Source organism: Juglans microcarpa x Juglans regia, chromosome 4D (assembly GCF_004785595.1).
Source record: "Juglans microcarpa x Juglans regia isolate MS1-56 chromosome 4D, Jm3101_v1.0, whole genome shotgun sequence".
Lineage (NCBI taxonomy): Eukaryota > Viridiplantae > Streptophyta > Magnoliopsida > Fagales > Juglandaceae > Juglans > Juglans microcarpa x Juglans regia.
This window is the reverse complement of record NC_054600.1, coordinates 22,987,001-23,004,124: the sequence shown is the minus strand read 5'-3', so window position 1 is coordinate 23,004,124 and position 17,124 is coordinate 22,987,001.

Here is a 17,124-nt window from a genome sequence, read left to right as displayed (position 1 = left end):
GATGGGTTCGAAGGGCCTTGCCTTGGAGAGGTTTCCTGACATAAAAAAGAAAAAATAGAAAATATTCACGTACCCCGAATTTAACGATCGGTTAAAACATGTGTTAACTTGTAGATTTGATTTTTATTTATTTATTTTTTCTTTCTTTCGATCAATGTGAATAAAATTAAGAAAAATTTCTAGTCATCATCTTTATACCACACATCACACATGATTTTTTTATTTTTTTTATTTTTTTTCTCACTAAATGTGTAGTGTATGGATGATGAGTAGAATTTAATTAGTTTAGTAAGAATAAAATAAAAAATAAATAAAAGTAAGTGTGATGTGTGGGATGATGAGTAGTAAAATTCTAAAATTAAATGCAAATGACTTTTAGCTAATGCAGTACCAAAATGTCAAACATAAATACTTTAATTATAAAGAGATTTCATAAAAATAAATTCACAAATTGATGTAATTTAATACAATACGTTAGATTGTAAAGTTATTCTTATTGTAAATAGATCTAACGTATCATATAAATCATATCAGTTTATCAGTTTACTTTTACATAATTTTTATACTGTAGCACTTTACCAAGAAAGTGAAGAATTTAGGCACCGTTTGGATACAAAAACAGTTTCATCTCATCTTATCATTATAACTTTTTAAAATTTTCATACAAAATATAATAAAAATTCAAACTTTTTTAAATCTCAAAACAATAATAATATTAAAAAATAATATTTTAACAATATTTTATTTAATTTTTAACTTTTATATAAAACTATATCATCTCATCTCACTATCCAAACGGGGTTTTAATTGTTTTTTTAGGTATGCATGAAGTCCTCTATAAGCAAAAACAAATAGTTTTTAGATAGTAGATGCTCAAGACATAGGATTGAAGATAATAATAATAAAAAAATTAAGTTAATTGATCTTACATCCAAAGATGGAGAACCTATAACATTTGAAGACAACTCAAAAGGTAAGATAGTGGGAATAAGTAAAATTGGTAATGAATATTCACACATAATTGGATATGTGCTACTTGTTGAATGTCTAAAGCATAATCTTTTGAGCAGAAGTCAATTATGCGATAAAGATTTTATAGTTACTTTCAAAAGGAAGAAGTGTAGTATTTTGAATAATCATGATTGCAATATTTGTTTTATTGTTTTTAGAAGCAACAATGTTTATATAATTGAATTTGAAGAAATTATCTTGTGATGTTATTTGTTTTTCAGCTCAAAATGAAACTAATTGGCTATGGCATAGAAGACTAGTCATGCCCACATGGAACTTATTTCTAAACTTTTAAAAAATAATCTTGTAAGAGGTTTACCAAAAATAAATTTTCTTAAAGACAAAATCTGTGATGCATGCTAGTTTAGTAAACAAACAAAAATTTCTTTTAAAACCAAGAAACATATTTTCACTATTAGATTATTGCAACTAATACACATGGATTTTGTTGGACCAAACAAAGTTGTAACTTTGGAGGAAAATAATAAGCATTTTTTTTTTTATTGTTGATGATTTCTCTACATATACTTGGGGTATCTTTCTTGCTCATAAAGATGAGGCACGTCTTAAAAAATGCAAGAGAATTCAAAATGAAAATAACTATACTATTTCAAGTATCAGAAGTGATAGGGGAAAGAGTTTGTAATAAAGACATTGAAATTTTTGTGATGAGAATGGTTTTGTGCATAATCTCTCCATTCCTCGAACTCCTCAACAAAATGGAATAGGATAGAGGAATAACATATCCCTTCAAGAGATGGCAAGAACAATGTTCAATGAGAACAACTTGCCTAATTATTTTTTGGTCAAAGTGGTAAGTATTGCATGTTGTGTTATAAATAGAGTTATGTTAATATCTAAGTTAGATAAAAGCTTTGGAATGGGAGAAAGCCCAACATTGGCTACTTTCATGTGTTATGATGCAAATGTTTCATTTTGAATGACAAAGATAATTTAGGCAAGTTTGAAGTAAAATATGATGAAAGTATCTTTCTCGAGTATTCTACTAAAAGTAAAGCTTATAGAGTCTTCAATAAAAAGACTCTAACTATATAAGAATCTATGCGTGTAATATTTGATGAATCTAACTCCCTAGTTTCCAAGACATATGTTGATGAAGAAACAGAACTTATAAATGACATGGAGAATCTCAGACTCAATAAAGAGAACACAACAGAGAAAGTCCAACATGAAGACATAAGAAAATATCATCAAAACTTAATGCAAGATGCAACCAAACAGTAAAAACTTGTGAAAGATCACCAATGAAACAAATTCTAGGAGAACCATGATGAGGTATAAATACTCGATCGTCTCTTAGAAATACTTGCAATCATACTTTATTTATTTATTATTATTATCTCAAATTGAACCTACAAATATTAATGAAGCACTTCTTGATGAATCTTGGATTCTGGCTATGTATAACAACCCGATCTTAAGATTAGGCCATAAGATAAGTTTTATATATTTTTCTTATAACTATAAATATTTTATTATTATTATTATTATTATCATCATCATCAGATTTTGCATTTATTAATCCTAATAAGATTATTATTATTTTATTATTGGTATTTTAATATGACCTGATTTTGCAATAGCCACTAGAGTTTATTTTGAATTTTAAGCCTTATTTCTTCCTATTGGTAAGCCTCATCCTTATCTCTATTTGATAAATCCAAATGCTATTGTGAAAACCAACTTAGTTGATGATTAGTTTCCCCACTCCGCACGTCTCCACTCCTATGCACATGCACGTCTCTATTCCTCTAGATTTCCTTTTGATTCTCAATCACCTATATATATATATATATATAATATATATATATATGCACCCCGTGCCGACTTGCATCCCGAAAACCACCGTAGGAGGACCCATAACGTAAAACCCGATACCCTCACAACCTATCGTGCCGCAAACTACCATCACCCATGTTCCTCCACGGCGACTCCACACTGCCTAGACCTGTGTGAGCGCTTTGTTCGTTTGCCATACGACACCGCCCACCACCTCATCACATGTAACTCCAAACCGCTGCAAATCACATTAAGACAACCCCCGTTCTACGTAGCCAGCTACCAAAATAGTCGCCCAAGCAACACCACAGAAACAAGACGCACAACACCTTCGCTTTCACAACCCATTCCCATCGTAGCCTGCACGCAGTCTCTGTGCCCTACAACATCGTAGCACCTAGTCATTCCATATCCCATGTAGAAGCAACCATAACTCTTCCTTTCCACCCTCGAAAGCAGCCCAAACACAGTAGCCACCATCACCAACTTTCATGGAAAGCAGAAACTGGAGCTGCTCTGTTTTGAAGCCATGGAGACAGAGCATCCTCATGCAAACCAAGAGCCATATTTTTGCCACAGTTGGGCAGCGATGCCACCGTCAACGGCAACAGATGATGCCGGAGGTCAAGCCTCCATCGCCCAGTGACGCCCAGCGCCACCGTCCGAATCCCCCATGCATGCCGGGTGGTTTGTAAACTTTCTCTCTGTTCTCTCTCACTCATTCTCTCTCTCGACGTCGCACTACCCTGCCCAGAGGAACCCAGTCGCGCTACCTTGACTCCCAGCTGTTGAGCACTTCTGGCCGCCTAGAATCGCCGAATCGCGCCGTTGCCCTCGGTGAGCCCTCTCTTTTGCTCTAGCACGACCTTTTTTGTTGATCTGTCCGTGTGTTTTGGCTTAGTTTTTAAGGAAACCTTGATTCACAACGGCCAGTGGGCCCAAAGTATGCGGTGCTTATTTCAAATGGACTTATGTTTTTGTAGGCTGGGTTGTAACTTTTACAGATTCTAATGATCTTTAAATGAATTTGTATTTTAAATTGAGATTGATCTTATTTTATTTCAACAACAGTTTTAGTAATTTTATTGGGCTGAATATTTTAAAGGTTAGTTTTTAATATAAATATATTAGTCAAATGCTATTTTTATAAGGAAGTGTTTCAACAACAATTTTAGTAATTTTATTGGGCTTAATATTTTAAAGGTCAGTTTTCAATTAAATAAATATATTAGTCAAATGCTATTTTTATAAGGAAGTGTTTAAAGAATTTGAAATATTTTTTAAAGTATATTATTGAGCCTAATATTTTGTCAACATTCATTTTTCTATTTAGTAGAATTTTTATAAAATTATTATGTTAAGAATATTTAAATAATATTAGTATTTATTAGGTTTCTTATAAGATTTAATAATTATGTTAAGAAATGAAATTTATTTTAAGAATTGAAGTTTTATGACTTATTTTAAAAAAACTCAAGTATTCTACTAAATTATAATATGTTATTAGTATTTAAGTAATTTAAATACCATGATTTATTGATTATAGTGTTAAACAAAAGATTTATTTGACTATATTTTAGATTATGAATTTAATTTAGTAGGATATTAGTACATATTATTCCCAAACAGATTTAGTGATAGTCATTATTACATACAGGTGTCGAGTTACGAAGTGATATTCAAGAATAAGCGCATCGAGGTAAGTAATTTGATCACAACTTAGGATCATCATAGTTTAGCTTATATATAAGTATTATTCAAGCCAATTCATTTCCTGCCATTATTTATGCATCACTCATGTCATATGCAAACATGTCATCCAGCATAGCATACGATTATGTTATTCCGCACAATTTTCAAATTCAGAAATTATAATTATGTATGTAATATGTCATGCATCTCCTGTATAAGACACAAACTATCTTAAGTTCAAATGCAAGATAAGATAAGATCAGTTAATTAGATGGCCATTCAGATGCATGGTACCGATGCAGTTTAGATTAGGGTGGATGTGCAAGCCACAAACTCAAGCGTGGTCCACCATAACATGCCAGAATACTATCAGCGGCTCCCCTTGCTGCAGCGGGACATAGGGCCGGTGCACAACCTCGCACACAGGGTTAAGTGTGTTGGCCAGTCAGATCAGTCAGTTAAGTCTATTCAGTCAGTTAAATCAGATCGGTCAATTAAATAAAATCAGTCAGTTAATTCAGATAAATCAGTCATGCATAGCATAAACATCAGTATGAACAGTCATGAATTTTTTAAACTCTCAGCATGAAAACTTTTAAGAAAACCTTATGTTTATTATGTTACGTTGTGATGGATTTCTCATTTTAGTTTATTTTCATGTTTTTAACCATCCAGGTGAGGATGATGAATATGAGCAGGCATGCCAGGATTAGAAGGAGCAGTTGATTTAATTTCAGACCTTATTGAATAAAATTGCTTTTATGACATAATTTTTTTTTTCAGTTTATTCATTTAAGATTTTTGGAAGACAATTTATTAGATAGTTTTTCTACAAAATAAATTTTAATTTGATTTATGAAATACGAGATCTCTTGACGGGTTTATTTTATGAAAAATACGTGACACTCCTAGTCTACGGGAAGGGGGTGTTACACTATGTAAGAAAGCTAAATCAATTTGAATGAAATGATGTTTGGATACTTGTTCCTAGACCTAAAAATCATACTATTAATTGGAACAAAATGGATTTTTAGAAACAAGAAAGATGAATCCCGAGTCATCACTAGAAACAAGGCTCGACTTGTAGCCTAAGGTTTCAATCAAGAAAAAGGAATCGATTATGATGAGACATGCACTGGTCGCAGCAAGATTAAAAGCTATACGAAAAGATTGCTTGCATATGCTTGTTATAAAGATTTCAACTTTTTCAAATAAATGTTAAAAGTGCTTTCTGGAATGGATTTATAAATGAGGAGGTATATGTTGAGCAACGTTCAGGTTTTGAAAATCATATTTCTCCAAATTATGTTTTTAAGCTCACAAAAGCACTATATAGACTCAGACAAGCTCCTAGAGCTTGGTATGAGAGACTCAATGGTTTAATTGAAAAATAATTTTCAAGAGGAAAAATCAACACAACATTTTTCATTAAACATTTTAAGGATGATATTCTTTTGATTCACATTTATATAAATGATATAATATTTTGTACTATTAATGAAAAGATGTGCCAAGTTTTTATTAAAAGTATGCAGAAAGAATTTGAGATAAACATAATGAGAGAACTTAACTTCTTTTTCAGATTGCAAATCAAGCAATGAAAAAGTAGAACATTCATTAATCAGTCAAGATATATAAAAGAATTGCTCAAAAAGTTTAGAATGGAATGCACGAAGGTAATTGGAACACTAATGAACTCATTCATCAAACTAGACAAAGATAATACCAGCTGACTCAAGGTATATTGAAGTGTGATTGATAGTTTATTATATTTGAAAACAGGTAGACCGAATATTACGTTTAGTGTATGCTTATGCCGCATTTTCAATCATCTCTAAAAAAATCTTATTCGATTGTTGTTAAAAGTATTTTCAGATATCTTGTTAGTACAATTGATCTAGGGTTATGATATCCTAAGCACACTTATTTTGATCTAATCATTTACGTAGATGTAGATTATGCTGGTTGAAAAGTTGATAAAAAAAATACTAGTAGAACATGTCATTTCTTAGGTCATGCACTTGTTTCATGGTTTAGTAAAAAGTAAAACTCTATTACATTATCTACTGCTGAGACATAATATGTTGCTATGGGTAGTTGTGCTCAAGTACTATACATGAAGCAACAAATTGAGGATTTTAAGCTCATGTATAATCATATTCCAATCAAATGTGATAATATTAGTGTTATAAATCTTTTAAAGAACCCGATACAACATTCTATGACTAAGCATATTGAGATTAGATATCATTTTTTACGAGATAATGTGCGAAAGAGTGACATTGAAGTAGAGTTCACAAGTTCATACGATCAGTTACTGATATTTTCACAAAACCTTTTCTAGAAGATAGATTATGCATGATTAGAAGAGAATTAAGAATGATGCATGTTATAGATATTTATCAAATATTTTTTATCATCTCAAAGTCACTTACAAAAACTTGAGGTTCTTATTCTCATTTTTTAAACGCTCTTACTTTTCATATATCTGCATCTAATCCTTATCAAAAAGGATTAGGCAATTGAAAGGAAGAGTTCAACAATGATTTCAACTTCTTATTTTCTTATTTTTAGCTCCCTAACTTTATGTTAGATTGCTGAATAAGACGTTGAAATAAAAAATTCTTTTCGTTAAGCTTTTCAACATCACTTGTTCTAGACTACAATTGTTGAAAAAATACGATATTGGATGATGAGTACCGAGTACCAAGAGATACTAGTTCATAAATGGCGTCATCATCCGACTTATTAGCCAGAGCTTTTTCTTGTTGCAAGAGCTCTCTCCGTGGGAATCTGATGGGTAAGGATCATACTTTAAAAACATATCCCAAAGCTTTCAAATCTTTACAAAATCTCATTTGTCAAAAATATAGAGTAGTGGTGTCCGAGCTAGCCATATATCTCTTTAGCACTTGTCTGTATCCGAGGAAATCCAATTACTCAGCTCTGTACAGTTTCTATTAGAGACCCTTTCGTCGATGCATTAGTTATTGCGATCATTTTAATGACGCCAAAAGTGGGGATAAGTTTAAAATAGAACATTAGCATTATTCATTATCCCCATACACCACACTTTTTTTTTCCTCTTACTAAATGTGTAGTATATGAATGATGAGTAGAATAATTCAATTAGTTTAAGAAGAATAAAACTAAAAAAGTATTTTAAAAATAAAAAAAGTATAGTATGTTTTATGTGGGGATGATGAGTTTCAAAACCCTTTTGATATATGGTAATGGATATATGCTAATACTTAATTTGTTTTATTTTTTCTTGAACAATTGCATTATATATATATATATATATATATATATATGCTTGGAGTTAAGTTTATCTATACCTATTGCTTGAAAAATTAACACACATTCTCAGGGGATACTTAGTAATTACAACAGATATCAAAATTTTGCTAAGTGTTTGCCATCATAAAAAAAGGGGAGATTGTTAAACCCAATGTTTTAAGAATCATATGATTCTATTTCAAATTATAGGTTTTGATAATAATAAATAAGTTCAAGCATAAAAGAGTCTCAAGTTATCCATATAATTAAGATTTGAATATCAAGAAAATCAACAAATCAAGTATGATCAAGAAAGGAACAAGCTTACAAATGAAGTCCTAAGAGTATTTCGGTACATCTCTTTCAAAATTTGAAAAAGGGCAAAGGCTCAAAAATACTTTTAATATACTCATGAAAAATCATTTTTTAATATACTCATGAAAATTCGAAAAAGGGCTAAGGCTAAAAATATTTTTAATATACTCATGAAAATTCATTTTGCATTTTTTCAATATGTGCACGATATGATTAAAAGTTTGAAATTTAAAATTTGAAAGATGATTGATTGAGATTTTTCACATGTGCATGATATGTTTTAAAGTTTAAAATTTAAAAATTTGAAAGATGATTAATTGTCATTTCTTATATGTGCACTGCATGATAGGTTTGAAAGTTTGAAATTTGAAAATAAAGTCTCATATGTCTATAAATAGCTCATTTGAAATCTTCAACATCACACATCAACCACAAGCTTTACGACATTCATTCATCAAAAGCCTTTAAGCTCTTTTTTCTAAGATTTAAGTCTTAACACTTGTTCATTTTGAGATATATAATTTGCACTTTACTGTTTCATTTCACTCATTGAGTAGTGTACTCTGATAATTTATCCAGTATCAACTCTTATATAAATAGTCAAAGGGTTGTGTAATCTTTGTGAGAGTAGTAGGAGTTCTATATAGGGAATATCTGAATCACCATTCGTAAGATGATTGTAAGTGTAAAACTTGTTCTACACGAATTTTTTGAAGCAGTGTTACTCAAATGTGTAATAGGTTTCTATCTCCACCTAAAGGAGGTTAAATAGAAAATTTGGGAATACTCAAGGGGTGACTTGAGGTGAGGGTGTAGACAGTGGGGCTAAAGCTCATTAAACTACTGTATTTGCATCTCTTACCGTTGTTCTTTATATTTGTCGTTACTTAATATTATATCATATTTTATATTGTGTATTTGATTTATAATTGTTATTATTTTAAACAACTCAATTCACCATCCTCTTAGGTTAGTCATCTGGACAACACTATTCAATAAAGAAGCTAATCAAAGTCATATAAAAGATCCAAGAGACCTAGCAAAAAATTTCTATCACTCAAAATGATATTTTACCCCATTTCACCTAGCTAAGTCTATTAAGTATTACAAGTCAATCCTTGAACATACTAAATCCATTGTTTTCAACCCTATCATGGATGAATTTGACTCCATTAGTCAAAAATTTACATTCCATAAATTGTGCATTTTAAATATAATTTCTAAAAAAACAATGGGGAACTCACTCATCTGTTCCCAAGAAATTACAAAATCATCAATAACTATTTAGTTATTATGACTTCATGGAAGCATGTTTCAAAGTTATTCTCTACCAAAATGAGAGTTATACTCATTCTTGGTTTGTAAGTTTTGACAACTCATTCAAGAGCAAAATCCCAAGTTGGTTTTTAAGATGGTGGACTATTTATGACACTATCATGAAAATTTACCCTGAATAATTACTTGAAGTTATCAGACAATTTTTCTGTCTTCCTAGTTCACAAACATGATTCCTAATTTCCTACTTCCCTCCTCATAATTAAGTATAAAGTCTTATGGATCCTGAAATGGAAATTTGCCAAATAACGAGATACTTATATACATAAGTTTTATGTAAAATTGTGAGATTAATTCAAGTTTTCACATGGTAGTTTTACAAGCTCATAAAAATTCCCAGCACCAAAAGACCAAACCAAGTTCATTGTAGAGAAAGTAGGACTTCAGACAGTCATGACTTTAGCCATGATTGATGTCCATACCAAGGACGACCTTGCATACCTTCTAAAAGAAGAACCATTACAAATTGAAGAAATGGAATAAAATGAGTTAAGAATAAGAACAAGAACAAGAACAAGAAAATGAGTCCTCAATAAATTTTAGACAGAGTCACAATATCTCTATTCTTATCTTGGTGAAGATTTTTAAACCCTGGAAGAGAAGGTAACAAGTAAAAATGTAGCAGAAAAATCAACTCACCAATAGTGTGTCGTCCCATGATCATTTTTGCCTTGTTTGCAGAAGTTTTGGGTGACAGAGATAATTGCTACAAGACAAAAAACTTTTGATTCTACCAAGTCAAAAAGAAAATAATTCGATAGAAAAAGCAAAACAACATGTGCAAGATTTTAAGTAATCTAATATTGCCAAGTAACTACTACTCTCAAAAATATTTTTAATATACTCATGAAAAATTATTTTTTAATATGCTCATGAAAATTCGAAAAAGCGCTAAGGCTAAAAATATTTTTAATATACTCATGAAAAATTATTTTGCATTTTCTCAACATGTGCACAATATAAGTTTGAAATTTAAAATTTGAAAGATGATTAATTGAGATTTTTCACATGTGCATGATATGTTAAGGAGAAAAATTATTTTGCTACATTTTTACTTGTCATCTTCTCTTCATTCGTGAGAAAAATTATAACAAAAAAGAAAAGTCAAAGATAAAAATGACTTATGTTCAGGATTTTTGAAAACATTTATTTGAAAAAGTATAGATGAGATATTCACGAAACGAAAACATCTTGGGTTTCCATTTTAAAAGACAAGATGAAGGAAACCCAAGAGACGCTTTTCGTGAATATTTCTTATCTATGTTTTTTTGAATAAATTTTGTAAAAAATCCTGAACATAAGTCATTCTTATTTTTGTCTTTTTTTTCTTCTTGTAATTTTTTTCATGGAGGAAAAGAAGATGACAAGTTAAAATGTAGCAAAAAAATAAGTCAAGACACTATTCATGGAATAGTAAAATCAGACAAAGTACAATTAATGAACAATGCATAACCCCGTGACCAATCTCACCTCAAGTCTGCAGAAGTTTTGGGTGCTAGACATAATTGCTACAAGACAAAAAACCTTCAATGCTACCAAGTCGAAAGGAGAATAATTTGACAAAAGAAAAAGCAAAACAACAAATGTTGGGAGCACTTTATGCTACCAAGTAAAAAAAATAATTTGACTAAAAAAAGAAAAAATTGCAGCAGGTGGAATCCTCAAAGCATTCCAAGCTCTATGAAAAGAAGAATAGATGAATAAAGAAGGAACGGCGAAAAATATCAATAACTAATAGGGGTGAAAATTTTTCGGTCCGGATTGGAGAAAATGACTGGACCAGACCGAAATGCTTAATGGTCGCTTTCGGTTCTAGTTGTATGGAGATTTCGCAAATCGGTCGGGTCTCGAGGTGGGGTTCTTTCACCTCGGACAGACCAAATTATAAATATATATTTTACACATTATATATATAATAGTGTTATAAGTGAATTAAGTAATTTTTATCTAAACTATCACCATTGACAATATAAAATGTTAAATATATAAATATTAACATGTTATGAGTTAACTAATAATATATCATATGACTCACAATAAATTATAAATTCATAATATTATATGCAAAGATACATATTCGATTTTTTTCTTTTATTTGAAGTTAGGATGATATTGTATTTTTCAATTTGATTTTCTCTATTTTTTTAAGTTTTTAACTTTGTTATGGAGAATTGATGGGTATGGATAATTTTGATAAAACTTTCAAATTTTTTTAGACTAATTTTAAGTACAAAATGTGCTAATAAAGTTAAATAGTTGTATTATTCAAAATTATAAATATTGTGAATTTTTTAATTTTTTTTATACTAATGGGCCGAAAATATACATTTTAGGCTTTTTTGTATCCTGATGGAGTGATGAGCCTTTTAAACTATCTCGGATCGATATGGACTGATAGTTAACTGTCTAGTCCGGTCTTTAGGGGTGATCGGTCCGATCAGGTCTAGAAAAATAGTGGACCAAAATTTTCAATTTGTAACCCCCCCCCCCCCCCCCCCCGAAACTAAACCGGACCGTACCGTCTACACCTCTAATAACCAAGAGTGAGGTTTAAAGAGAGTAAATCGTAGGGAAACCACTCTCTTATTTTTCTTATATATCCCAGTTTATTTGAATTTAAGTTAAAACTTCAAGTCGTATATTTAATAAAAGCCTAAGATTGTAAGTAATTTTATAGTTTTCAATAAAATTTATATTTCAAAGTATGTTTACTGTCTAGTTGCTTTACGTATTATGTTTATTGTTTACCTTCTTTATAGAGTTATTAAATTATTAAGAGCATCCATGTCTCGCCTTCATCATAAACTCAAGTTTAAACCTACCAATTTCAAAGTATCTTCCTTGACCTCCAAGTTACTCAATGTAATATGTTGTCAAGTAGCTACCCTATGACTCAAGATGAACTCCAACAATTCCATTTTAGTTATTTGGTAGTCAAAAGTGAGTCTCATATAAGTACTTCTTGTTATACAACTAGATTTGAAACATGAAAAAGTAGGAACAAAATTCTCCAACACAAATAGATTCAGAAGAACCTATAAATTCTTAATTGTTAACCATAAAAAACATACACAAAAACATCTCGTTACGGAAGAGAAAATAAGAAGTAAAAGCAATAGGAATAAAAGAAAAGATGAAGGAAACCCAAGATGTCTGTTTTTTGTGAATATTTCTCATCTCTTCTTTTCTGATAAGTTTTTGTCAAAAATCCTAAACGTAAGTCATTCTCATCTTTGTCTTTTCTTTCTTGTTATAATTGTTTCCATGGACGAAGTTAAGGTGACAAGTAAAAATATAGTATAAAAATCAAGCCACGGATACTATTTATGAAATAGTAAAATTCAACAACGTATTATTCATGAACAATGCATCACCCCACGATCAAGTTCACCTCAAGCTTGCAGAAGTTTTGGGTGCTAGAGATAATTGTTACAAGATAAGAAACTTTTGGTCTTACCAAGTCAAAAGAAAAATAATTCGACAAAAGAAAAAGCAAAACGACAGCTGCAAAAACTTTCATATCAGTTTATGCGGTCATGTCAAAAACAATTTTGACAGAAGAAAAAGAAGAAACCAAAACTAGAGGAATCCTCAGAGCATTTTGAGCTCTATAAAAGAAAGATCGATTAATAAATAAGGAACAACGAAAAATATAATAACTAAGAGCGAATTGTAAAGTGAGGAAATCACAGGGAAACCCCTCCTTTATTTTTCTCATGTATCATTGTTCGTTTGAATCAAAGTTGAAGTTTCAAGTCTTATATTTGATAAAAGCCTAAGATTGTAAGTAATCCTACTATTTTCAATAAAATTTATATTTCAAAGTATGTTTAGTGTCTAGCTGCTTTACATATTATGTTTATTGTTTACCTTCTCTACAGAGTTATTAAATTATTAAGAGTATCCATACCTTGTCTTCATCATAAACTCAAGTTTAAACCCACCTATTTCAAAGTATCGTCCTTGACCTCCAAGTTACTCAATGTCATATGCAGTAATGTAGTTTTCCCTATGACTCAAGATGAACTTCAACAATTCCATTTTAATTATTTGGTAGTCAAAAGTGTCTTGACTTGATTTTTTTGCTACATTTTTATTTGTCATCTTCTTTTCCTCCGTGAAAAAAATTACAACAAGAAAGAAAAGGCAAAGATAAGAATGACTTATGTTTAAGATTTTTGAAAAAATTTATTCAAAAAAGCATAGATGAGAAATATTCACAAAAAACAGACATCTTGGGTTTCTATTTTAAAAGATAAGATGAAGGAAACCCAAGATGTCTGCTTTTTATGAATATTTCTTATTTATGCTTTTCCGAATAAATTTTATCAAAAATCCTGAACATAAGTCATTCTTATTTTTGCCTTTTCTTTCTTGTTGTAATTTTCCTCACGGAGGAAGAAAAGATGACAAGTAAAATTGTAGAAAAAAATAAAGTCAAGATACTATTCATGGATAGTAAAATCTGACAAAATACTATTAATGAACAATGCATAACCTCGTAACTAATCTCACCTCAAGCTACAGATGTTTTGGGTGCTAGAGATAATTTCTATAACACAAAAAACTTTTGGTGCTACCAAATCAAAAGGAATAGTTTGATAAAAGAAAACACAAAAAGACAGCTGTAGGAACTTTTAGATCAATTTATGCTGCCAAGTCAAAAAAAAATTTTGACAGAAGAAAAAGAAAAAAAACCACAGTTGAAGGAATCCTCAGAGTATTTCCAGCTATATAAAAAGAGCAATCAATGAATAAAGAATGAACAACGAAAAATATAATAACTAAGAGCGAATTGTGAAGTGAGCAAATCACAAGGAAACCCTCCCTTATTTTTCTAATGTATCCCTGTTTATTTGAATATAAGTTGAAACTTCAAGTCATATATTTGATAAAAACTTAAGATTGTAAGTAATCTTACTATTGTCAATAAAATTTATATTTCAAATCATATTTAGTGTCTAGTTGCTTTACATATTATGTTTATTGTTCACGTTCTTTACAGAGTTATTAAATTATTAAAAGCATCTATGCCTCACCTTCATCATAAACTCAAGTATAAACCCACCAATTTCAAAGTATCTTCCTTGACCTCCAAGTTACTCAATGTCATATGCGGTGAAGCAGCTTTCCCTATGACTCAAGATGAACTCCAACAATTCCATTTTAATTATTTTAAATACTTCATATTATACAGTCAGGTCTGAAACATGGAAAAATATGAATAAAACTCTCCAACATAAATAGATTTAGAAGAACCTATAAATTCCCAATTTTTAACCATAAAAAGCAGACACATAAATATCTCACTAAGAAAGATAATGTAACAATTGAAAGCAATAGGAATAAAAGACAAGATGAAGAAGGAAATCCAAGATTTCTGTTTTTTCTAACCATTTCTTGTCTTTGCTCTTCTGACAAAATTTAGTCAGAATTCCTGAACATAAGTCATTCTCATCTGTCTTTTCTTTTTTGTTGCAATTTTTTTCACGAAGGAAGAGAAGGTGACAAGTAAAAATGTAGTATTAAAATAAGTCATGGACACTATTCATGGAATAGTAAAATCTGAGAGAGTACCATTCATAAAGAGTGCTTCACCCTGTGATCAAATTTGCCTCAAATTTGTGGAAGTTTTGGGTGCCAGAACTACAAGACAAGAAACTTTCGGTGCTACCAAGTCAAAAGGAAAATAATTTGACAAAAAAAAAAAAAAAAACCCAAAAGAATAGCTGCAAGAATCTTCAAAGCACTCTCGTGCTGCCAAGTCAAAAAGAAAATAATTTGACAAATACAAAAGAAAAAACCATAGCTGGAGGAGTCATCAGGACATTTCAAACCCTATAAAAAGAAGAATCAGTAAACATAGAACGCACAATGAGAAATATCAGTAACCGCGAGCGAATTGTAAAAAAAGAAACTCTGAGAGAAACTCATTCCTTATTTTTCTCATATATCATTGTTCGTTTGAATCAAAGTAGAAACTTCAAGTCATGTTTTTGAGAAAAGCCAAAAATTGTAAGTAATTTTATTATTTTCAATAAAATTTATATTTCTAAGTATGTTTATTGTTTATTTGCTTTACATATTATGTTTGTTGTCTACCTGCTTTACATATTATGTTTATTGTTTACCTCTTTTACAAAGTTATTAATTTATTAAAGAGTCTATGAGTAGATCTACTGCTTTTGGTTGTTTTATTTTTTGGTTGACCAAATAGTTATTAGCTACCATTGTCATGTGTTGAAGTTTATTAAGGATTTCTTGTGCAGAAAAATAATCTACGTTCCATTCATATATTTTATCCACAAATACTAAAAATTGACTTTGAAAGCTTCTTTCTTCAAATTGGATATCTAGATTTGTTGGTCTAGGATACCAATTTTTTGTTAGGCTTATTGGGTTGTTCTAATACTTTTTATTCTGTTTAGTTTCAGAAAACTCTTCTTCTTCTAAGCAATCATCCGTATCTTTATTTATTATAACCTTTATAGTTTTTTAGGTAGATGCATTCTCCTATTTAATTTTTTGTTAATTCTTTTAGCATTTGATTTACTCTAGCAATTGCTTTTGTTTCTCTTTGTTTTGTGCCTATTGCTTTTCCAGATAATTGGATTAAGGTAACCCATGATAAATCTGAAGTCACTGACACTATTCATGTAGTATCAGAGAATGGTGGGAAAAATATATCACTCATGAAAACATACATCTTGGGTTCAAGAAATCCAAAACATAATGCATTCTCATTTTTTCATTTTCCAAAATATATCTCATCTATATATAGTAATTTTAATTTTCTATTTCAGTAGACAAATTAATGTAAACATTTTTTGGGATATTAATGTAATATAATATGTTTTTAGAAGTTGTCTTTATCATATGACATAATTTGTATAGGTATATCAACAGGTTTAGATCGACTCGCTCACACTAGTGAATACCTCTAGCACTACGAAGAAGTAGTCAGTAAAGATGAAACATTGTGTCTTTTGATAATTGTCCAAAAGGGATATATTGAATGACACAAAAATATGTCACATTAGTGGGAGTTAAGATGACATCCATTATATTGAGAGGACCATGCAGAGACACCCCACAATCCAAGTAGCCTAGAGTTAGCTAGATGCAAGACTCTCTTTGGCGCATTGGAGGTGAGCAAATGGTGGGACTTGGGCTAAACACATAGATAGTGTCTAGACTAAGATATGTATAGTGTTTGAGATGAGCATACACTATTTTTAAAAGAAATCCATCATAGCATATATTTTATATTACATGTGCTTATTCGATCAAATGTGAAAGTGAGTGAATGATTTCTTACTACCTCATTGTATATGTCCCGTTCTTATTTATAAGTGCCCTTGTTTACTTTTGACTATATTGTAAGATTGAGTTTTGATGTATACTACTCTAGCATATTATCTAAGATCATGATTGATTTGGTTTAAAGACATATTGCTAGAAAAACAGTTGGACCAAAGTTGACTAATATGAGGGCGAAAGGAAGACAATTTGACAATTCATTTTCTTTTGTGTTTGTTGATGTCACATTTTGGTGCTGCATGTGGTAATAACAAAATTTGTGTTTCACATGAATTAGAGGTGGTCAAGCATATTATGGGTTTCTTGAACTCAAGAAGGACAAAAAAAGGCTTGATCAGATGCGATTGATTGAGTTTAGGGCATAGAGAGACA